This window comes from Rhipicephalus sanguineus, chromosome 2 (assembly GCF_013339695.2).
Source record: "Rhipicephalus sanguineus isolate Rsan-2018 chromosome 2, BIME_Rsan_1.4, whole genome shotgun sequence".
NCBI lineage: Eukaryota > Metazoa > Arthropoda > Arachnida > Ixodida > Ixodidae > Rhipicephalus > Rhipicephalus sanguineus.
Window position 1 is genome coordinate 119,256,738 of NC_051177.1, and position 24,961 is coordinate 119,281,698.

Here is a 24,961-nt window from a genome sequence, read left to right on the forward strand (position 1 = left end):
AAAATAATTGAAATGAAAAGAAGGTAGTGTTGTTTCAGTGCACAGAAGAACTTATGCGCTCTTTCTGCATTCTTTTCGGAAGGGTGTCAAAAGTGTATAACACACCACTCCTTCCGGGATGTGTGCTCTACAACAGCGATTCCACTCCAGAAACTCGCGCTCAGCAAAGGAAACGACGCACTTAGGGCCACTGCACCATATTCTGATTAATGCAGTTGTCTTACCGATCCATGCCCACAGGACTGAGGAAATGCAGGGAATCCTACAATCTCGATTTCGTATTCCCATTAGCCTCCTTCACTATGGAGGAGTGCTGCAGTTCTGACATGTATATCAATTTGGATATTATTTTCGGATGACTCACGCACGCACGCTCCTAATGGCAGTTCGAGGACATCATAAAGGTCCCGTCACTTCTCCTAAAAAGAAAGTTTCACCCCCCCCCTCCTGTTCCTCCGTTGAGAAAGCGTTTATTGCATCAATATAACGTGGAACCGCTTGCGAAACTCTTGGCGTACCATCTTGCGCAGCCTCCTCAGGAGGCCTATTTATTTGTATATATATATGCACACTCATAGCAACCGCTTAGCTGCAGCAGCAGAACTTATAGAAGCTCAGCCGATGAGATGCGTTCTCTTCGCCTTTGCAGTGGAGCGTCTTTCTCAAGGGAGCGCCCAAGTCAGGGCTGTCACTAGCGATGAGCATCCCCATTCGTTAGCTGCTTCCCCGACCAGACACACTTGCCTCGCCCGCTCGCTCGCGCAGCTCAAGTCGAGCTCCGAGCTCCTACTCTTCATTCGGGAGCTCCTTCGACGCGGCCCTATAGCCTATAACTCGATCCTTGCACCGCGATGCTTTCTTGTAAGCGCACTCTCGAAGGCGGCACCACAGCCGCAGCGTTGGTGCGAGCGTAGAGCGAGCACGGGATAAGCGTGAGAGGCTCGCCCTCTCTCTCTCTCTCTCTCTCTCTCTCTTTGTATATATACGTAGTCGACTCTACGGTAAAAAGCTAAGCATTGTGGAAGCGCTGTGATTGCCAAGTGCAAGGTTAACGCGAATATTAAGAAGAATGCCATGTATGTCTCACAGTTGAAATATCCGGCGTAGAGTTGGCGCCAACACGATTCGTTAAGATCAAACAAAGCAAAACTTCAGAACAGTGTGGCTCGAGGCGCGCAAGCTACGCACTCACTCCGTATTTTCGAAAGCGTGAAGCCGAAGCTAAATCGTAGCTCGCAGGCCAAGCGCTAATCTCAACGAAACAATTTGAAAACAATGCCAACGAATATACCTCTATGGGTGCCTAATAGCGACTGCCGTAAGTCGTCTTCGCGTTAATTATGGGACCCCAGAGACTTCTTCAATTCAACCACTCTGCGCGAGGAATACACTCGTAAGTTGTTTAACGAGAAAAACTGTCAGCGGCGAGAATTACTATGCCCACGTATTGCCGACCTGTTTTCCATGCGTGAGCATTGTATAGGGTTGATTCCCGCGTGATGTTATGCGTGCTCATACCGTCCTTAACGTGACAGCAAGTGAGCCGATCTTGGAGAAAATGCGATGCCGAACTAGCAAGGATATTCCAGCCCAGGTCCCACAAAGGATATTCATTTCTGGGTAGTACAATTAACAGCAACTAGTAACTATAGCCTACAGTTGATGCACAAAAGAAAGCAAGGCAGCACAGTTCTCACATTAAGTAGCTATACCATGTGCAAAACTATACCTTAGTGTAGCCCTCCCATGGATTGAATGAGCGGCGAACGGTGACGGGCGTTCTCACATGCCGCATTTACTCACACATTGCTACCGCCGCCTGGTCTACAGCATTTGTTCGACTGCTAGCAGCTGTGGTTAGCACTGGTTAAGTTTGGTTACACGATGTGACGAAAAAGCGAGTACACAACATTCTTATTATTCTTTCTTATATTTCGTTTGCCTCAAACTCATGCGGCTTGCGAGAAGGTACGCTGACAAGGTCCATTAGTAAGCTTTATTTATTTATTTTTTCGTCTGTGGAACTAAAAGAATTAAAATACGCAAGCCCTCCCTGAAGGGAAACTGTTCAACTTACGCGCGCCTTTGTACGGCGGTCGACCGTGGTCACGGTATCCGAGATTATTGTGGTATGGTGAAAGACGGTATACACACATATGCGCATTTACGTATTTATGCATTGATGAGCATGCCACACTATTTCCATATCCTGGTTGGAATTTCTTCACAGAAATGCTCTTTTGACTAACCCTGCAACGAGCGATAGGCCAACGGTGCGAGTAAATAAAAAATGATACTTTCAGTGCTCTCAACATACATTGTATTGACACTGTGGCCGGCTAACAGTGGCACTAAGGTTACTGGTGACGTATTACGAATATGATTTCGGCTACTTGAAAATTGCCCGAATCGCGTGATTTCGCATCCATCGAAAATACACGTACCATGGTTAGGTCGGCTTACTTTGTTGTTACAAAATGAGAAAACATATGCCTATAGCGATGAGATTCCGTTATTGATACGTCTCTGAGTTTTACAATGAACAGTAGGCAAATTTTACGTGTAAGCGAGGGCGAGATTGAATGAAATGCAAGAAAATAGATCACACTTACGAACCCGTACGATTGGCTTCATTTCTTCGGGCTGTCCAAATCCCTACTACGGGAGATTTCTTTCATTTTGTGTTCGAATACTGACCCATACCCACTACGGTGCACACCCAAATATTCGAAAGTGTTTTGCTAATAATAGGACAAGAAAGAAAAAGTTGAACTTTAGAGTGTGCATGATAAAAAAAAGACATTGAAATAAGAGCATAAAGATAAATTTTCAGTTAAGATGTTTAAAAATGAAGATAGAAAGCGAAACAATCAAGAGACTATTAAATATAGATAGATAGATAGATAGATAGATAGATAGATAGATAGATAGATAGATAGATAGATAGATAGATAGATAGATAGATAGATAGATAGATAGATAGATAGATAGATAGATAGATAGATAGATAGATAGATAGATAGATAGATAGATAGATAGATAGATAGATAGATAGATAGATAGATAGATAGATAGATAGATAGATAGATAGATAGATAGATAGATAGATAGATAGATAGATAGATAGATAGATAGATAGATAGATAGATAGATAGATAGATAGATAGATAGATAGATGAAGGCGGCTGTGGAGCCTTTGTAGATGTTAGCTAGAGCATCTGATGGCGGCTGTGAATTCGTTGTAGACGTTAGCTACGGCCTCTATACATGTTTCAAGTACGCCTCGGTGATGCAGTGCTTTCAGTAGCTGCTTCGCTGGTATCACCTCTACTCAGTCGAATGCCTCTTCGTAATATTTGCAAACCACGTAAACGGGTTTGTTGTAATCATCAAATTTTTCCCTTACCTGATTGATCACATGGGGTGATCCACGTGTCCATTTCATGAAGTTAGGTTGCTCTCTGGATTGATTAAAGTCAACTGTTTTTTCTCAACATATTCAAAACTGCCTTCTCGCTTTATAACAATGCGTTGAAGGTAACTCGAACAGTAAAGCGCTTCCTTTTGAGTTATCGACTGCAGCCCTTGACTGCAGACCTTGACTGCAGCTAGCACGTCTGACGGTGGCTCTGCCAAGCATTTAACATGACTGAGCAGTTCAGTTCACTCACCTAGTAGCGTGCATAGTCGCTGCCTCCTTTCGCCTTGCGACTTCGCTTCAGGTGCACTACGATCTACTATTGCAGGTCTGCGTTTACTTGTGTTTACTTGTGCTTGCGTAATTACATCAAGCAAACGCAAAGTCCGCTAGGTCTACACACCTATTTATACATCCTTCTACTCAAAGTACCGGGCCCATAGGTGTACATTAATGCCGCTGACGCTTTGCTTTCTTTTTTTTTTTAATTTTCGGAATCCATCATACAGTCTGACTGTGTTTTCAGTACTCGTTAAGAATTTGTTTCTTTCCTTAACGGTAATTCCTTCTCCTTCCTGAGTTTCTGGCAAATATGTACGGGAACAGTTACCTGTTACTGCACTGGACTTCACAGAAACGGACATAGAAGAGCCTATCTACGGTACAACTATTTATTAAGCGCCAGCATTTGGTCAGCCTTCTTGCACGTATTTCAGCTCTCCGTGCAAGGACACTCCATTGACGACGGTGGTTTTCCGCACATACCCCGCTACATGCGGTGTTCATCAGTCTTCCGGGCTTGGTTCCTGAGCACGCGCGAGCGAAGCGAGCACCTAAAGAAAAATAGAAAAAAAGAATCAAGAGAAAACTCGAGGTACGAGCCACGTGATTTCAATATCTACATTGCTTGTTGTCGACACACTCCCACATTCTTGCCGTAGATGATTGTAACACACACCGACGCCAATGTTAGCACCGCCCTATTAGCTTAGGAGTCTTAGTGTCTCCCTCTTTCGTTGGAGTACTTACACGCAGCTTGCTCCACCATCGACTATCTCGGTATATCATATGAAACTCTTAGTTTACTTCTTTTATATGGGATGTCCTGCTACCTTCTTGATGGGATGTATGTCATCCCAAACAAGGAAACAAAGACTCAAGAAATATGTAGTAGGAGCAGAAAGGTCAGGTTCTTTGAGCCAACATGTATCGCTTATGACAACATGTCAACCAACTCGCCTAGCAACAAGTCTTGCTACCTTGCTCCAGCCCTCATCTATGTAACGTCTTCGGGCCTTCAAGGCTGCAATAAATGAAGTGAATATAAGAGACTGCATACGACTGAGCTTGAAGCACAAAAGGGTAAACAGAAGGGCAAAGCGGTGCAACGTCAGCGCAAGCTACTCGTCGTCCCCCTCGTTGCACCGCCATCAGAAGGCAATAAAGTTCGATCAGGAATGAATTGCACACATACGCCCGCGGGCTGCCGGTGCGCGGAGAATAGAGTGCTTCAGGGCCATGCGGGGGAACGACTGTAGGGATCGTGCGGTGCGCGTGCGTGCGTGTGCGCGCTCCCCAATTCAATGGCCACGTCGACGTCTATGAGCTCTTGCCATAGTACGCTCGCCACCCACAGACATGTGGCACTGACTGACAAATACGGAACCCCTCGCGTACGTCCACCTGCTGTCACGCCCTTTCTTCAGCTAAGCAAGGCTCCCCTCCTAACCCATCAGTGGGTGCTCTGCAAACCCTGTGTAGCTCGAAGGCTTCTAAGTCGGGAGAGAGAGAAGTTAGCAATCAAAGCGCGAGCAAACGAAACCACCCACCCCGAACGCGGAGGACAGACCCGAAACTGTTCCGCGGGATCCCAGTTAGTCAATATGGCCGCCTGAGCGTAGGTAGAGTTATATACGAACAGCTTCATCTCGGGCAGGTTGCGAGAACAGAGTGTGTGTGCCGTTCTGTCTCTCTGTGTCGAATATGAAGAGGACAGAAGCTACGGAGAGAGACGCAGAAGGCAAACAGTGGTGCGTTTGGTTTGGAGATGGGCTAAGATGGGTGGCGAAGAACGATTGAAATAGATGGAGCTTAGAGTTACTGTAGATGTCTCCCTCTGGGAGCCGTATAGTGTAACTATAATGGAAGCATGCTGGAGCGACGCCTAGTGCTCGGCACCCACGTGTGTTCAACAGCGTGGTCAAAGTGGACAGTCCTGCGATATATTTAGCGTTTCCTGCGATGCATTACAAGGAAACTGAAGGCTCGGCATAAGTCAGAGTACTGATTTCAGCTAGACCCTTCCCGTGTATTATAGGATTTTTTCCGGGGTTTTTCGACACTTGAAAAGAAGATCGACCTATGCGCCTAGAGGACAATATTTGATTCAACTGAAGGCCCCTCATTTACCTCATTCGTAGCCATTGGCTCATATGAAAATCTCAGTATTTGTATCATATGTCTCCGTGGCGTGTTTCCGGAAGAATATGAGCAGGGGCTGTGTCCTTTTCGGAGGCTGTTGTTGTTATTGCCTCAGTAACATGATCACACCAACAAACGGGATTGGCTACATTGCTAAATAAAAATTGTATTCGAACAAAGGACAAAAGTCCGCCGCGGTGGTGTAGCGGTTACAATGCTTGGCAGCTGCCCCGAAGGTCGCGGGTTCGATCACGCCCGCGCCGGTAGCATTTTGGCGGAGGCGAAACAGTAGAGAGCCGCGTGCTGTGGGATGTCAGTGCACGTTAAAGAACACCAGATAGTCGAAATTTCCGGAGCCCTCCGCTACGGTGTCCCTCATATTCATATTGCGGTTTTTGGGACGTAAAGCCCCAGATATTACTATTAAAAAAAAACTAAAGGGAACAGAACTAGCCGCTAAATTAATTTAACCTCTTGTAAATGAATGATAGCGAATTGCCATAGACTTTATTCAGTAAAAAACGAATAAAAATAATAAGAAATGTATGCCCTATGGTCGGTGACGTGCTCCTTTTGTTACTTTCTTTTTTGTGCATTTCTTTCAAAGGGATGATAACAATAGTAGAAGCTAATACCTCGAAGTGGGTAAGCGTCATGGTTTAAAAGGTAAGGAGGTGGCAGAAGAAGAAAAGCTGCGCTCAGGCTAAACATTTCATTTTCAACTTCTTATTAGGGGCGAAGCTCCTTATAGCATCACCTGGTCGGTCATCGCTCCATCCGGCGTTCCCCCGCCGTCGCGTTTCCCGTATCATTCAATAGATGGCACTGTCCCATAGAGATGCATGCAAAGTGCAGTTGGGTGACGATATACTAGATGCCGCTGTCCCATAGAGATGTGTCCAATATGTGTGCAAAAAAAGAAAAGAAAAAAAGAAGAAAGGAAAAAAAGAAAAAAAAAAGCAGCGGCACCCTGCACGTTAGATGGCGTGCAGTAATCAAAGCGGCGTATCGCTTTGATTACTGCTGGGCGAAACCACTGAACATTTCACGGTGTAACCATGATTGCTTCAGGAGCTTCGCCCAAGCTCTTCATCATTCACCCGTTAATATGCTGTAATCTTTCTTTTTGACGTTTCATAGGTTTTACATTTCCCTTTATAATTGTCAGTGTGGCCAATCCCCATCGTGGGTATGAGCCAGTCTCCTGAAGGCGACAAGCAAACGAACAAACAAACAAACGAACAAACAAAAAAACGAACGAACAAACAAACAAACTTCTTCAGTAAGTGAATTAGTTTCCTAAGCAAGGCACCGTCCGATTCATGGCCTATCCCCCGGTGTGGGTTGCGCCAAGATACTGAGGAACCAACCAACCAACGAGCTGTCCGAGAAAACCTGGTCTGGCAAGAACTTCTTTCAAGGCTACCTTGAGCCGACATTATTCGAGCAAAATACAGGAAGAAACGTAGGCCACTAATGTCCCGAAGACACCGAGTCGGCCCCAGAAGTCCGTCTCGGTGACAGGACAATCGGCAAAACATCACGAAGACCGCCAGCTCTCGACCTCGAAAAAGAAAGTGCCCAAGAACAAAATCGGGTCTGCAGCGAGGAAGCGTCCTGAAGCAGGTGTGGAATCTTTCGTAACGAGCCCACCAGCGAGCGAAGGGTGACCGACCGATGCGACCGAACGCACGTCGACGGAGAACGAAGACAACACTAGGCACGCCATCGATGGTGTTCGGCAAGAAGAGTTGACCAAAGACGTGGCTTGAGACGCGGACAGATCGAGTAACATCACCTGGCGAGTACCACGATGGCGGTGTCTACAAGGGGTCGGCCGTCCCTGCTGTCTCCCAAGAAGTAGAGCCGCTGATCCCCCTGCAAGGGAAGTGGCTTCTTGTCAGGCTACACGACGTCGCGTTTGGCGAACCCCGACGATCAACCCGCGAATGCCGTCTCACCTGGCTCACCTTCCACTCGTCCGCAGCTCCCAAAGTGACGACGTGGGGCCCGACGCAGCGACGACCGCAAGTACGCCCGCTAAACGACGCAAATCGAGCGTCGCCCCAGTTGTCAAGGAGAGAGGTCCGTCGCACCTACCGAACGAAAAGGAACTCCTGGGCAACGCGGACGTGGCGGTGCTGTGCGTTCGACCCGCGGACCCAGCACCCGGAGCGAAACCAGTGCCAGACGAGAGTAGCTGGGGACACTATGTTGTTGGCAGGGACGCCAGCACGGCCACTTTCACGGGGAGAAAGTCGCTCGTCTCGGACCGTCTTGCGGGTACCTCGGTGCGCCACGCTTACCAACGGTCGATGATCCAGACGCAGCACGGTGCCATTAGAGCGTGCGTAGATGGACAGACGACCTTCGTACGCGCCGCACTTACGTCAAGCATGTATATGCACTCACCCACTGTGGAATCTGTTATCAAATATCTCGCTCTTTGCGAAAGGATTGTTCAAAAGTTTAAATCGACGAGCCTTGTGTTTTCGCAATTCAATGTGCGTGCTGACTTCCTCGGCATGCTAAACAGCAGCGGGGTTAAAGTGGCAGAGCACCCGCCTGCACCGCGGCAGGCATTGGGTTTGATTCCCAGTGCCTCCCGACCATGTCGCCAGGGGAGGGGTCTCAACCCCGCCGCCCGAAATTTTCCTATTTTGCATGGGTCAACATAGACGCACGCACGATCATGCATAGTATGTTTGACCCCCCCCCCCCTACGCCCCTGCGCCGGACATCCACCTGTTTCTATAGTGGGGTGAGAGGTGCCCCGAAATGGCGATCGGTGGTGTGGGTACTGATCTCGTGAAAGTGGCCTCTTCTTTCTTCCTCACTTCTATCTTTCATTTATTTTCCTCTTGCCCTCCCCGCCCCTCCACGACACTGCTCAGTGCTCCTATAGGTCAGAGAAATAACCGTCTTAAACTTAAATCACAATTTTTCTCCGGGGTGCACACCTTTACTAGCGATCCCTTTCGCCCGTATTTGTCCTGCGATTTTGTCGTAACCAGCCACAACGAAATATGTAAGAAAGAACGTAAAATGCCCTAGATCATCGCAACAAAGTTCGTTTAACTGCACATAAAGAATAAAACTCGATTTTAGTTGACTTTTTGAGAGGACAGTACATCAAGCGCGTGCGCTATCTCGATCAGACAGCTGGCCGAAAATTTAAAGGACCCCTCACACAAAAATTGAAACCTCAAGACGTCTGCGTTGTTTGATTGTCCTGTATAAGTGGACACTTCTGACCGATTAAGGTGCCGGATGTTGCCTTTAAGATATTTTAATTGGTTTTAAAGTAAGCGGGAGTGTTCATCTGAGTTGGCAGCACCTCGCGATATCGCCACTAGTATGACGTAGATCGAGGCCCCGCGGGATGTTCCACGAGTAAAGCGAGTATTGTCGACGTCAGAGAATATTTGCGGGGCGCGTACAATACCACGACTGGCACCCGCCAAAGTCTATTGTTCGAAGCCCCTCTCGCTCTGTTGCCGGTCTTCTCTCAACGTAGTTCTGGCTGCTTCGGCGAGGAATGCTTTTTTTTCTGGGGGGGGGGCACTCGCATCGTTTCATTCTTTACCGCGCGCGGAGCCCTGATTTGAAAACTGCGCTTTTAACGACACCAAAGCTTCAGTGCACGTGATCTTAGGCGCTCCCCCGCTCTGGGGCACTAATTTCTTATGATATTTAGGCGGGCGTTTCGAACTGACGCGAAATTGTTCTGAATTAAAAACGATAGCAAAAAATTGGGGGACGCTTAAGCTTCGCCTTTAAGAGTTGAACGCGATAGCGATATCCTGCCCCTAGTGCGCACTTCGAACACTACGAGTGTTTAACAGAATGCGCGCAATAAGGTGTGTGTCTTATGTAATGGGTAGCATGCTTTAAACTAGGCGCAATTATGCGCGAGAAACTTTTTCGAAGTTGCGATGCACCCACTACGTGGTCTTAAGGGAATACGCGCAGTAATGTGTGTGCCTTTTGTAATGGGTGGCTGTCTTTAAACCACCAAGTCGTTATGATATTGACGTGGTGTGACGCCCGATGGCAGTGTACGTTTGTACCACGCAATATTATTCTGATATTACATCTCGTACTGCGACACCTGTATACAGGACGCGTATTTTTGGGAAGCATGAAAGTTACTTTCAGTGCAGCTCCAAGCAGAGGCGTGGCTGTGTGGTAGAACACCTGCTTGCCACGCAGACGGCCTGGGTTCGATTCTCACTCGGACCGAACATTTTTATTATTTATTTTATTTGCAGCTTTTTCGATTTTTCGGTCACGGACAAGATGATGATTTTTCGCTCACAACCAACGGTGCCGACGCCGACGGCGGAATTTCTGCGATACGAGCTCTTTAACGCTATCGCGTTAAAATTATACGATGCGTTAGAGCATTTACGATTCAGTTTCGGGATTACCAGACACAGAGCTACAAATTACAGTAAAAAAGTCGCAAGCAAAACTTTCGCTGTCAGGGGTCCTTTAACTTGGCGGTGGCGCTGGTGGGCACATTTCAGCATATTGTAAAACACCCAACGGGGTCTTTAAGGTATCTGAATGAAATGAAATCCTGCACTCAACTTGCTAACGTTAATATTGGCATTTAAAGATAAAGTCTGCTATTTTAATAGAAACTATAACAACAAGTTCACGAGCCTAGCAAAAGGACGAAAAGCGCTCCCCGTTCGATGAACATTCGTCGAATCTGGCTCTTTGATTTGTCAAACATATGATGGCTGTCTGCTTTATGGCGGCACGAGCGGGTATAATGCAAGAACTCAGCGAAAGCTTTTATATAAATGAAGAAATTAACCGGCAAGGTTAGTCTTTGCAACGTAGATACGCATGAATGAATAAGGTATACGCAGTGTTGTTGATAAAACTCATTCTCGACAAATTTTCGCAGCGTCGTGTAATCAATTCCTCAACGTCCAGAAATGTGTTATCACGTTACAGAAGCACCGGATTGTCAACTCCTGCATTGCCACATTCGCCGCTGCCTGCCCGTGCACCTTGATACTACTGCTGCTGTTCACCTTTTACACCGCCTATACCTGAGACCAGCGCGCCACCTGTGCAAGACGCGCGCCTGTACCGAGTTGACCAAGAGCCTGCAGGCCTCGATGAACGCCTCCGTGCAGCCGTGCGAGAACTTCGGTCGCTTCGTCTGCGACGGCTGGCGTGCGAGGCACGAGCTGGCGGTGCGCGAGCTGGCCTTCGTCGGAACGCTGGCTAGCATCGCCGAGTCGTTACTAAGCCTCGCCGTATCCGAGAAACAAGGCCAGCAGAACGCCAAGCAGAAGGCTGCCGTGTTGTACCGCCGCTGCGATTTCGTCTCTCGCGGAGAGGCGAGCTGCACAAAGTGTGAGACGCGCTGCGCAGCGAGGGCATCGTCTGGCCTCACAGGTCGGCGACGCCCGACGTTCTGCGCACGGCACTCCGCTCGTCCCTCGTGCTCCGATGGGGCGCCCCGTTCGTGCGGTCGGACGGCAGAGGCTCCGTGGTCTAGATGGAGGTAAACCAACTCTTCTCATACCTCCGCGACAAGTTTATCGAAGTTTTCGGTGGGATTCAAGAGCGTGAGGCTTACTTTGAGACGCTCAAGTCCGCGTTCAGGATGAGCGACGGACGCGTTTTTCGTGAAAACTTGAAAGCCCGAACGACGAAGACGAAACACATACAACAGGACTTGCGCTTAACTTGCAACTGGCGTTTATTGGAAACGAACATCGTGATATACCCCCGCATCAAGCTCATGCATATGCACTCGTCATCCCACAAAAGATAGCGTGGGTTTATTTTGAAAACATGATATTTGAAAACAAATCTACGGTGTATCAATGTACGTCGAAAGAAAAGCCACTTCATTTTCTTTTAACAGCAAAGAGGGGCTGCTGACACACTTATCACCTGCTTTCTTTATCAAGTAAGCCTCGACGATTTATCAAGTAAGCCTCGACGAAAGATTTACAACTAGATTCTACACGAAAACGGGTTAAGTCTGCTGAAAACGATTACTTGGAAGTCTTCTTCACGTGCAAGACGCACAAGCCTGGCTATCCACTTTGTGTAATCGTCTCTGAAAAAGATTGATTAGTGGGGCTTTGTGGCGCAAGGGCCATGGGTGGCCAAAGAGCGCCATGTCTTTTGCGTGGTGTTAGCTATGACCAATGATTATGATGACAGGGTGTATTGTGGCTGTATAGAGGCCTAAAATCACGCGCTATAAAGAAGCGTAAAAGATGTGTATACAGTATAAAATTATGGCAGTGACAAGTGGTGTGATCTATGGGTGTGGGATGAATGACGAGTGAGCATGGTATTTACAAGTGAGAGGCTGGAAAGCAGCACGAGTGCTTCCTCAAGGCCTTTGACCCCAAAGGCTGGGAGGCAGGTGCTTCCTTTGATAGAAACCGCAGCAGCAGCCTCAATCATGAGGCCGCGCTACGGAGCGCCTGGAAAAATAACGTTGAAGTTATGTACATCCTTTAAAAGTTCGAAGAGAGAATGATATTTAAAAAGTGGTTCTCTGCCAATGAACATACCGGGATGAAGTGGGAACTGCAGGTATATTGATGAAAAATGCTTTTTTCTGAGAGCGTCTAGTTCCGTGCATTGCAGTAGGGTGTGGAGTACAGTTAGTGGATCGCCACAATGATCACACAAAGGTGGATCGCCTCCGGACAAAAGGTATGAATGTGTACTGTATGTGTGGCCAATCCTAAGTCTGCAGAGTGTAACTTCTGTGTATCGTGACTTCGATACCGGCGGCCAATTACCTAGATGCGGTTTGATAACGCGTAACTTATTTCTTGTCTGCATATCCCATGTGGTCTGCCAAAAGGCCCTTAGCTTTCTTTTGAGGAAGGGTTTTAAGTCTAGTGGGGGAATAGCTATGAGTGTATTGGGACTGTTTCGTGGGCGGATACTGCTAGGTGATCCACCAACACGTTGCCTGCAATCTCGCGGTGCCCTGGCACCCAGCACACTACGACACGTTGTTCGAGTGTGTGGATCGTGCATAAAAGAGTGTATAGCGAGACAAGGACAGGGTTTTTGTGTTTTTTCAGAGTTTTTAAAGCTTTTATTACGCTTAGGGAATCAGTGTAAATAACTGCCTTTTGTAGTTTTGTGTGTCTTATGTGTTTAACAGCCGCAAGTATCGCGTAAGCTTCCGCTGTGAAGATACTTGAGTTTGGGTGCAGAATACCGGAATCGGAAAAGGATGGACCAACCGCTGCGTACGACACAGAAGTATTGGACTTTGAGGCATCTGTGAAGAATTCTGGACACGTGTATTTGTGCTGGAGTTCGAGGAAGTGTGTACGGATATGTGCAAGTGGCGCGTGCTTGGTAACTTCCATGAAAGAAACATCACAATCTATAAGCTGCCACTGCCACGGCGGGAGACGTGGAGCGGGAGCCATTAGAGAGTGTTCGAGAATTGGCACACCCATTTCTTCAGCTAGAGCCCTCACACGAAGTGAGTACGGCTGTCTCACCGAAGGACGGTTGTCGAAAAGGGCAGAACTGGACAAATCATTGATTGTGGAGTGTGAGGGGTGTTCCTTGTTTGCGTTCACCTTCAGAAAATATACAAAAGATAGGTAAGATCTCTGTAGGTGTAGCGACCACTCGTCCGATTCGACGTAGAGGCTTTCCACGGGGCTGGTGCGAAAGGCGCCCGTAGAAAGGTGAATGCCTAGATGGTGGACAGGGTCAAGCATCTTCAAGGCGCTTGCTGTCGCCGACTGATAGATTATTGCGCCGTAGTCTAGGCGAGTGCGTATGAGGCTTTTGTACAGATTCAACAGACACTTTTTGTCACTACCCCACGTAGTGTGTGACAACACTTTTAGAACATTCATTGTTTTTAGGCATTTGTTTTTTAAATATTTAATATGTGATACGAACGTAAGCTTACTATCCAGAATTAGGCCTAAGAATTTGTGCTCCGTCTTCACGGAGAGATGTTGACCTTGCAGGTCAATATGTGGATCAGGATGAAGGCCTCTCTTTCGAGAGAACAGGACACAGGTTGTTTTTTGAGGATTAAGGCTGAAACCATTCTCGTCCGCCCATTTGGAGATCTTGTTCAGCCCTAGCTGGACCTGACGCTCACAGATCGAAAGGTTGCACGACTTAAAACCGACCTGTACATCGTCGACATATGTGCAATAAAACATATTACGTGGTATGCAGAGGCGCAAGGAATTCATTTTGATAATAAAGAGTGTACAGCTAAGTACACCACCCTGTGGCACTCCCGTTTCTTGAAGAAATGGTCTTGATAGAACATTTCCTACCCGGACTCGAAACGTACGATCCGACAAGTAGCTCTCTATTATATCTAGCATTCTACCACGTACACCAAGGTGGGACAGGTCTCTTAGTATTCCAAAGCGCCATGTTGTGTCGTAAGCCTTTTCCATATCGAGGAACACAGAAAGAAAGAACTGCTTATGGACAAATGCGTCACGGATTTGTGCCTCGACACGTAACAGGTGGTCAATGGTGGATCTGCCCTCGCGAAATCCGCACTGGTACGGGTCAAGTAGATTGTTCGTTTCCAGGAAATGTATAAGTCGGCGGTTTATCATCTTTTCGAAAAGTTTGCACAGACAGCTTGTTAGCGCGATGGGCCTGTAACTCGTAACAGAGGATGGATCTTTGCCCTGTCTAAGAATAGGAATGACAATCGCCTCTTTCCATGACGAGGGGATCTCGCCGGAAAACCAGATGGCGTTATACAGGGAAAGTAAGGTTTTTTTCGTTTCGGCAGGTAGGTTTTTCAACATGTCATAGACCACACGGTCAGAACCTGGGGCGGAATTACTGCAACAGCTTAGTGATACCTGTAGCTCAGTTAAGCTGAAAGGTTGGTTATATGCCTCGTGCTTTGTGCTTTTCCGCTCTAGTTTCTGTTTTTCTATTCTTGTTTTGTACCATTGGAAGACTTCAGAGTAATGCGCGGAACTGGACACTTGTTCGAAGTGTGCGCCTAGGTAGTTCGCCTGGTCTTCCAAGCTCTCACCTTCTGTGCTAACTAGAGGAAGTGAATACGCTTGTCTTCCTACTACCCTAGTGACCCTGTTCCAGACTTTACCCTCATGTGTATATGAACTAATGCCTGATAAAAACTTCTGCCAACTTTCTCTTCTAGCCTGTCGGCGCGTCCTCCTGCCTTGGGACTTTATGTTCTTAAAGTTTATAAGGTTCTCTGCTGTCGGAGAATCGCGAAGCAACCTCCATGCCTTGTTTTGCGTGTTTCGCGCAATTCGACAGTCATTATTCCACCATGGGACACGTTGTTTTTCGAGACCGTCCGCTTGTTTGTGGGATGCATTTGCTTGCAGCATCGATCAAAAAGGCTACAAAGTAGTCCACAGCAGCTTCTATACTTAAGGTACACATGCCAGTCCAGCTTAAGAGGGTAAGTTTTCGAAACTGTTCCCAATCGGCTGTTTCGGTCTGCCATTTAGGAACCTGTGGAGGACATTGATTTGTTATTGCTGCGCTTAGCTCTATTGGGAAGTGGTCACTTCCGTAGGGATTCCCAATAACTTTCCAGTTAAGGGCTGGAAAAAGGGATGGAGATGTGATGCTGAGGTCTATGGACGAGTAGGTATTGTTGGCGAGGTTATAATATGTTGGCTCTTTCCGATTGAACAGACACGCGCCGGAAGAGAAGAGAAACTGTTCAATCAGACGACCTCGCGCATCGCAGCGAGAGTCACCCCATAGACCACTATGCGCATTTAAGTCCCCAAGGACCAGATAAGGTTCCGGCAGTTCATCCACCAAGGACTGGAATTCTTGTTTTTGTAGGTGGTATTGTGGCGGTATGTATAGAGAGCAAATGGTGATGAGTTTATCTAGAAGAACTGCTCGAACAGCCACTGCTTCCAGGGACGTCTGTAGTGGTAGATGTGTACATGCTACTGATTGGTTGACTATAATGGCTACACCGCCGGATGATACCGTGGCATCATCTCGGTCCTTTCGAAAAATGAGGTGGTTTCGTAGAAAGTTTGTGTGTTGTGGTTTTAAATGTGTTTCTTGCACACACAGCACTTTTGGATTGAGTTCGTGAAGGAGTTCTTGAATGTCATCGAGGTTTCGAAGAAGGCCTCGGATGTTCCACTGTAATATTTGTGTCTGCATATTAATCATACAACGGTGTTTTGTGCACAATAAGAAACTGTGGAGTGTTCAAGTGAAATACTGTTTCAGGAGGCAGGACGGTCGTCCGGCCCCGTAATTGGCTTTTTTGTTTTCTTGGCGCGGTCCAGAGAACTGCGCCGGTGTTTTGGCACCAGTGGTGCCGATACCGTGTCCACTGCCTCCTCGGAGGCACTGGATGCCCGCACGGTCGGGCTAGTGGCTCGAGTTTCGGGCCTCGCCTGGTGAGACGATGCCTTGAGACCCGACGGCCCTGGAGTCGCCGGTCCCTGTTCGCGGGTTGGCGGTGTAGACTTAACTACTGCCACCTTGGGGGCAGGCGCCACAGCCGACGGGTCGCTCTGCGCAGACCGAAGGAGTGGCGGCGGCCGATGCGACGCGGCCCCCCGGCGCGCCGCATCAGCGTAAGGTGTGGTGTGAAAAGGTGAGCACCTCTTACGGGCTTCACGGAAAGAAATGTTTTCTTTTACCTTGAGGGTGATTATGTCTTTCTCTCTTTTCCAGTTTGGACAGGATCGCGGGTAGGCTGCATGATCGCCGTCACAATTGACGCAGTGGGGTGTGCTTGTACAGTTTTCAGAGGGATGGCCTTGGCCTCCACATCGTGCGCAAGTTTCTTGACCGCGGCAGCTCTGCGAACCATGGCCGAATCGCTGGCATTTGAAGCATCACCTCGGATTTGGGATGTACGGGCGGACGGCTAGTTTGGTGTATCCTGTTTCAATGGTTTGTGGTAGATCGCTGGATTCGAAGGTTAGTATGAGATGCTTCGTCGCTATTTCTTTGTTGTCGCGTCTGATTATGATTCGCTTCACATCGGTGACATTTTGGTCTTTCCACCCTTCTAGAAGTTCTTGTTCCGATAATTCAAGGAGATCTACTTCTGAGACGACTCCGCGTGTGGTATTCATTGATCGGTGAGGTGAAACAGATATTGGGATGTTTCCAAAGGTTGCTAGACCACCAAGTTTGTCGTAGTGGTGCTTTTCAGGGAGCTCAAGCAGAAGGTCACCGCTAGCCATCTTAGTTACCTTGTAGCCTGGCCCAAAGACTTCGGTCAGAGACTTTGCCACAACAAATGGGGAGATCGATCTAGCTTGTTTGTCTGTAGCTTCACTATGGATTACGTGGAATTTCGGATAGGAGGTTCTCGGTCGGTTGAAACTTGTTAGTTCTTCGGTGCGTACCCTCTTCTGAGGGAGACGATCAAGTAGGCGGGGAAATGAGGGTGTTCCCATGATAGTTTTGTTTATTTCGGCAGCAATGGCGGCCACCCACCATGGAGTCCAACTAGGGGACGCTGAAGCGCTTAGATGTATAAGGCTACAGACGCCAGCCGTACAGAGCCGCTATAACCTAATATAACTACTCAAGCGAGAGTAACTACACAAGGTTAACCCTTGCCGCCAGGAAAAATCGGATGTAAGCAGAAGGGAGGAGTAGACAGGAAAGATTTAAAGTGAGAGAGAAAGACGAAGATGAGGGGAGAGAGAGAGACAGGAAAAGGCGACTGCCGATTTCCCCTGGGTGGGTCAGCCCAGGGGTGCCGTCTACGTGAAGCCGGGGCCAAAGGGGTGTGTTGCCTCTGCCGGGGGGCCTTAAAGGTCCAATCACCCGGCGTCGGCTCAACCCCCAGGATCCCCTTTTCCCCGGACACGGCAAAGCCACGCACGGCGAGGCGTGGGAGGGATCGAAATCCCCCGTTAGCTCGGGTCCGTGGTGTCGCTACACACCAAACGCCTGCTTCCACAGACGCCCCTGCGGGGTCTGAAAAAGATTCATGGCAGCTCCAACTGGGGAAGTTCCTGCAAGGAAACTTAAAGCGGCTTCCAATCGACGATCCCTTCTTAGTGAGGAGTTCAGATGACGTTGTCCTGGAGCTACAAGGTGGTCTAGGAGCAGCCGCAATCGGTTTCTCCCTAGACGTTGAGGACTTGTACTATTCTGTGACGCGTGAAGGTATCTTGCGGGCAATGCGTGAAAAAAATCAATGAAATTGGTGAACTTGCTTTCCAGAATTCCGTGTGCATGAACTGTGACAATTTTTTAACTTTGCTGGAATTCTACCTACATTCGACAGCCATCATTCATAGTGGCTCTTACTTTATTCAAAGCACAGGCTCATCAATAGCGCCCATATTATGTGACATTTTTTTGGCATCCCTTGACAAACGTATAAATGCGAAACTAACCGAAATGCCAATCATTCGTATATTTAGGTATGTCGATGACTATTTAATAGTCCTAAAACGATCACCTGCCCTTTGCCTTGACGATGCAGTAGCAGAATGTCTCACATTGTTCACCAACCTTTCTGAAGGGCTGAGGTTTACGGTAGAACTGCCCTGTGGAAATTCTATCCAGTTTCTAGACCTTCAGGTTATTTTTTCATCATCTAGTCATGCCTGTTGGAGTTATAACCCTAGGTCAAAGAAAAGTGTTTTACCCTTCGACAGTGCCACTCTAAGCTAATAAAAAGGGGCATAGCCTCCACTTGTATTATTAATGCCTTGCGCAAGTCATGCGTTCACCAGATGGAGCCAAGCGTGTCTAAGCAAGTTAGCAGATTAAGGAAGGCAGGTTTTTCAGTGCATGTTGTATCATCTGCATGCGAGACATTGCTCAAGAAATCAAAACAGCCAAAGGAACGGGCCACAAAAAAAACTTGACAAAAGACCTGTGCATGCAATCCCATACCTTCACAAAGTGTCTCATAACTTGAAGAAGATAGCTAACCGACATAATATCAATCTAGTTTTTTCAGCGCCTTGCAGACTATCAGCTGTCTGCAACCTTCAAAGGACCAAGAAACGCGTGCAATGTCACACCAATCATAAGACTGTCTACACTGTGTGTACTGTAAACGTAGTGTACCATATTCCTTTGAGTTGTGGACGTGTCTATATTGGACAGACTAGTAAATGCTTCAATGACAGGGCGAGACAGCACAATAACGATGTCAGAAAGGGATTCGGTAGCCACTTGGCAGAACATTGCAAACAATGTGCTTGTACCCCTTTATTTTGCAACACCACTTTTCTAAAAAAACAAAAGCAGTTCAAAAACAGAACGCGAAATCGTCGAGGCTTACTTGATAAAGAAAGCAGGTGATAAGTGTGTCAGCAGCCCCTCTTTGCTGTTAAAAAAAAATGAAGTGGTTTTTCTTTCGACGTACATTGATACACCGTAGATTTGTTTCCAAATATCATGTTTTCAAAATAAACCCACGCTATCTTTTGTGGGATGACGAGTGCATATGCATGAGCTTGATGCGGGGGTATATCACGATGTTCGTTTCCAATAAACGCCAGTTGCAAGTTAAGCGCAAGTCCTGTTGTATGTGTTTCGTCTTCGTCGTTCGCGCTTTCAAGTTTTCACTAATGATGGACCAACTCGCCCAAACCAAGGTATTGTGACGCGTTTTTAACTTCGACGCGGTGAACGACCTCGACACTGCCGCATTCCTGAGGCTGGAAGGAGCACCGCACAAGGTGCCCGGTAGCGCTACACGACGAGCTGATATTTAGTCACATGCTGAACTTAACGAAACAGGATTGGTGGAAAGCGCTGAGCCACTTTATGACCCCGAACAAGACATCTCGCCCCATCGTATCGACCCGATCCGAGACGCACGTCCAGTAGGTTTGGAAACTATGGGCGAAGATAGGCCAACACGACATGCACGCCTTCCTATCCTGGTCCGCGGTGTAAATCGCCGCGCCGTATGCTAACCGGTGGCTGCTGCTCAACTTCTACGGGAGCAACGACAAAGTTCGACTGGTACAAGGCGCTTCGTGCACCGCCGATACGTTTCTGATCGCTGGTAGCAGGGCCGTAACTAAGGGGGAGCGGGGGCGAGGTTTGAGGGGGTTCTGACGCCTTCCGAAATTTTTTCATGCTTTAACTCGAAGGCACCAGGTTTATTGTACTGCCGAAAATAGACCTTGCCCTCATGCCCTACGTCTTCACGTTCCCGTTCTTTCATGCAAGCGTCACCAAGGTGCTCAACTACGCAGGCACAGGCTTCGTACGCTCTCACCAAGCTCTCCTTCAGGGCGTACGGGGCGTCTGGAAGCGCGACCATTCGGGACGGCCTGCAATGCGTGACCAACGGCTCGTACACCCTGACCGGAGACGTCGAGCGCGACGTAGTCATGCTACGTGCGCTGGCAGCCAAGACTTCGCTCGGCTTATTTACACCTGCGCAAGCGGGCGTCGTACGACCTCACGGTTAGCGGTCTCGAAGCCTACACGGCTCCGCAGCTCTTCTTCTTGGCGGCCTGCTAGCTCTGTGTCCAGGTAGCGCCGACGAACCCGACCGCAGCGCACAGTGTACGGCTACTTGCAACGCGTGGAAGAGTTCGCGCAAGCGTTCGAGTGTGCTCCGGGTACACCGACGAATATGCAGCCGAAGTGCAGCACCATATGACTATTAATTGACCTATAAGTAGCTGTATTCGAATTTGGCAGCAATGTCGCGCATCTTTTTCCATTGTGAAGTATGCTGTGTCTTGGTAGTTTACTACCTTTTGCAGTTAAGTGCAAAATCATGATTCCCGTACAACGATTTTTACTGTATGAATGTGCTGATTCAGCCACTTTTCTGTTCCCGTAATTTTCTGGCGCCTAAGTGTATTGACGTTCATTTGCTAATACAAATCACTGCTGGTGCTTTCACTATGAGGGCTTTTGCTCGGCATTTATAGCTTAAATCTCACGTGCCCTATCTTTTTCTATATATATTTTTTGTGTGTCTGCGTTCCTTCTTGCATTTTCTGTAGAATAGCAAGCAGCGTTTGTTGCCCAACACGTGTTATTTATCATCGCGCATGTTGTCGTTAATAGCGCTACCTAGGATCTTTTTTTTTTATAGAAGCGTGCTTATTGGGCTTAAATTGCAGGCTCCTAGTCGGCGAATTTATCGCTCTTTGTAACTTTTGCGTAGGCCCACCCGCAGCAAACTGCAGCAGTGCCGGACACTGCCACACTGACTGACATCTGTGCCCTTACAGCAGTGATACGACACTACTGCTCTCTACTCGACCCACCGTGGTTGGGATCAGCGATGTTTCCTGGCAAAGTCGATAGAGGGCGGTAGTTGCCTTCGCTGCTAGCAGCGAGAGTTTATCGAGCGCTTCTCGTCTCCCGCTGGTTCGGAGTTGAGGGGAGGAAAAATCGGGCGTTTATTTTTTGGCTCGATTGGCAAGCGAGGGAAAGCAAACTTACCATAGGTCGCGAGTTCGATTCCCGTCTGCGGCGAGCTGTTCATGCGTCCACTTCCTTATCTCTTTAACAATTTAAAGTACAGTTTAAAAGCGAGAACTGACGCCACCTAGGATATTTTTGAGGGGCTTCATACAATTTTGCATAAGAAAAAAAAAACAAGGAAAAAAAACAGGCCCCTCGGTCCTTTTCCCGTCTTTTGTTCATTTCACTGCGAGTGTCTTGGCTCTTGCATGGTGGATGCCTTGAGGTAGCAAGCGAGTGTTCATTGGTAAGCTCCCTACTCATAATGTTTACGTGCAATGTGACGCCATAGAGGGGAAAAAAAAAAGCCCCGCATTCGCCGCCATGGCCACGGGTGGCGCTGACCGACACTCGTGGCCAATTGGGGGGAAAAAAGGTCATTCTGCCTTAAGAGGCAGAGAGATGGACCGTGAATTTATATTTTTTGTTATAATAACATAGATTTAATCAATGTAGATAAGGCATTAGGACAACATGAAACAAGGAAGTTTTTTTCTTTTTTTTTCTTTTTTTTTATCCTTCGAGCCTGGTGGCAGACATGTCACCGCCCCGTTATAAAGGGGACGCTCATAGCATCCATCCTTTGTTGCGCATACGTATGGTCCCGTGTTTTCGGATAAATCCGAGGAAATCCGATAGAGACTTGCCCGTAAAATTGTTGGCAATTCGGATTTGTCCTATCAACTCCGATGTTAACGGCCGATATGACCCCGTTCCTTTCTTTATTCAAAGGGCATGTTATAAGCGGCCATTGATTCATCGGCCAGTTTGGCCGATATAAACTTTACATCACGTCAACAGTATATCGTACGCCGCACTCATCGCACATTTGGCAAAGGGCTTGTCGCGCACGTGGCAAGAGACATCAACGTATGCAGGGCACCGGAGAGCACGAGACGAAATCTTTATATATGGTCCCCTGGCGTCACTGGGGTGCGCCAGACGACATTGAATATATGAACCTCGTAAAGTATGCCCGCGTCTATTACATAGAGTTTTCTCGCAATACTTCTAAGAAACTATGGCCAATTACAACAAGCTTTAAGTTTGTTGTAACAGACGAGCCTCTTCACACAACAAGCTTCTTCACATTTATATCATAATTACAACGAATAACATTCCCTATACATTTCTTGGCTTGATTGTCTGCTGGATCTCAGTACAGTTGTATCTAAAAAAAACGAGCCTTTAAATTGCCTTTCATTCAAGCTTTAAGGTTGTAACACACACAAACGTAGCTGTTTTGTATTCAAGTATGAATGCTTTTGTGTACATGTGTTTGTGTGTTAAAGCCTTCCAGACAACTAAAGTCCGCTTGGTGTGTTCTGTTTTCGTGTTCTGTTTTCGTGTTCAGATATCATGTCATCTGAGATATTGAAATGTATAGAATAATGAAAAAAAAAACTCCGAATTTCGGAGAATGGGGGGTTTACGAAAAATAACCTCCGATAAGCGCCGGATTTCTGCAAAAAAAAAAATAAACTCCGGTAAACACTTTTCGAATTTCAAGAAAAATAAACTCCGAAAACACGGAGCCCTACACGTAAGTTACCGGCTCAGTGGAGGGTGTGAGAGCCGCCACCGTAGCACGACTGGTAGTAGGGCATAACACGCGTAATGCCACGGTTGTGGGTTCGATCTTCAAAGGCGGCATCCTGTGTTTTGGTCCAGTTTAATTTTCCTTTATTTCTTAATTACTGCGTGTCAATAATGCCGCGATACGTCATCTGTGCCCCATTCATGTCATGCGTACTGCAGGGATGGAAAGAAACGCGAACAGCGCGGCGCGCTGTTTTCATCGCGGTCTGTCATTGGTGGCAATAAAAAGATGCTAGAATGGTTCTTGATTGAATCATGAATGACTGTAGTGGCTTAATATTGCCATCCGGGCTACAACCCCTTGAAAAGAAATGCGAAACAGCAGATAATGTAGGTGCCGCTCGGTTCGCTTTCTTTCCGTCCCCACTGATCATGCATCATTGTATAGTTATTGTATACTTTCCCGCTGTCAGCTTCCTGAACACAGCCCCACTTACGCGCCAAGTTCACTGCACAGTATTGGACCGCAGAATAGCGGACCTTTACGCAAGTCTGGGCCTGTTTTGCGGCCATGCACTTTAGTTTTGTACAGTTCTTACGGTCACGTTATATTCGTGACCGTATGGAAGTCGCCCGCGATGTTTCTTTATTATTTTTTAAGCAAACCACTAGGTGTCGAAGGACGCCTACCCTAACCAGAAACCCCGGAAATGAGGGCAATATTTGTTGAAAACATTTTGCTGTTTATGGCCGTATCTTGTTGCCCCTGAGAATATCTGAGTTTACCGTTTCCTTTCTTCCTTTCTTCCTTCCTTTCTTCTTTTTTTTTTTTTTTGGCGTAGTTGCACTGAGAAGACAGTCGGAAAACACAGCATATGTGCTTAAGCAGTTCAGACAGGCATCTTGGATAGCCTTGCATTAGAGTTTTTTGCCACACGATTTCATCAGAAAATTGCTGGATACCTCGGCAACTCAAAACTCACAGGGTCCCTTACGCATCCGCCTCGGGCTTCTCGAAGGCGAAATCCATCTTCTTCTTTTTCTTCGAAGTCAATGTATTGAACCTCTCAACAAACGTGTTTTCGCTATGCCTCCAAGATCGGAGGCATTGTAAGCTTTCTGCACCTTACCTTGTTTTGCACTGCCTCCGGGATCGCCCCATCTTGGACCAGGCAATGGCATGCTATGACATCACCAAGTGGCGTCAAAGCGCCGTCATGATGACGTCATAATGACGTCACAGCTTTAGGCGATCTGTGACGTTATGGTCACATCATCACGTGATTATAATATCTTGCATCACTCGTGTTCACGCCGCCGATGCGGGACGCCAGTAAATTCTCGCGTTTGATAACGCATTTAAGGCTTTCACCTTAATATGGTTCGCATTAAAACAGTAATAGCAGTCTACGTAATCTGGAGGTGCCATTGGGAGGCTAAAGAGCGACGACATCCGCAGCGCGCATAGTTCTCGACTTTACAAACTGTGACTATGGAACGCGTTTATTTACAGGACGCGGAATGAATGCAGAGGTAAAAACAGTTCACGGAGCCGCTCGCGAGCCAGTCCACCTCGCCCTCTTCTTCTACCCTTTGATAGCACGTTTCCCTTCCCCGGTCGCAGACGATGCCCACTGGGCGAGTCAGTCGGAAGGTTGACGGCAGGGCCGTAGCCAGGGGGGGGGGGGTTCAAAACCCCTCGAAATTTTTAAGTTATGCTTGCGTATATATACCCGCGTACGAACATACATAAGGTATGGTTGACCACCCCCCCACCCCCCCGAAAAAAAACTCCGGCTACGCCTCTGGTTGAGGGTGATAAGGTTTAAGGCACGCGACGTGTGTCAGATGTGTCTTGTTCGAGCGGCGACCATTTCTTGTGACGCTAGATAGGACGTATGTAACGTCATTGAGACGGTAGAGAACAACAAATGGGCTGGAGTAGCGGGCCAAGAGCCTTTGGCACAAACCACGTTTGCAGACTGGTGTCCACCACCACACAAGGTCACCTGTTGTGTAACAAACGGAGTGATGTTGGGCGTCGTACCGGGTCTTGGAGCGCTGTTGAGATGTCAAAGTTCGGAGGCCTGCGATGCGACGGGCTTCTTCAGCGCGGCATAGTGACTCGGCAACCGATGTTTC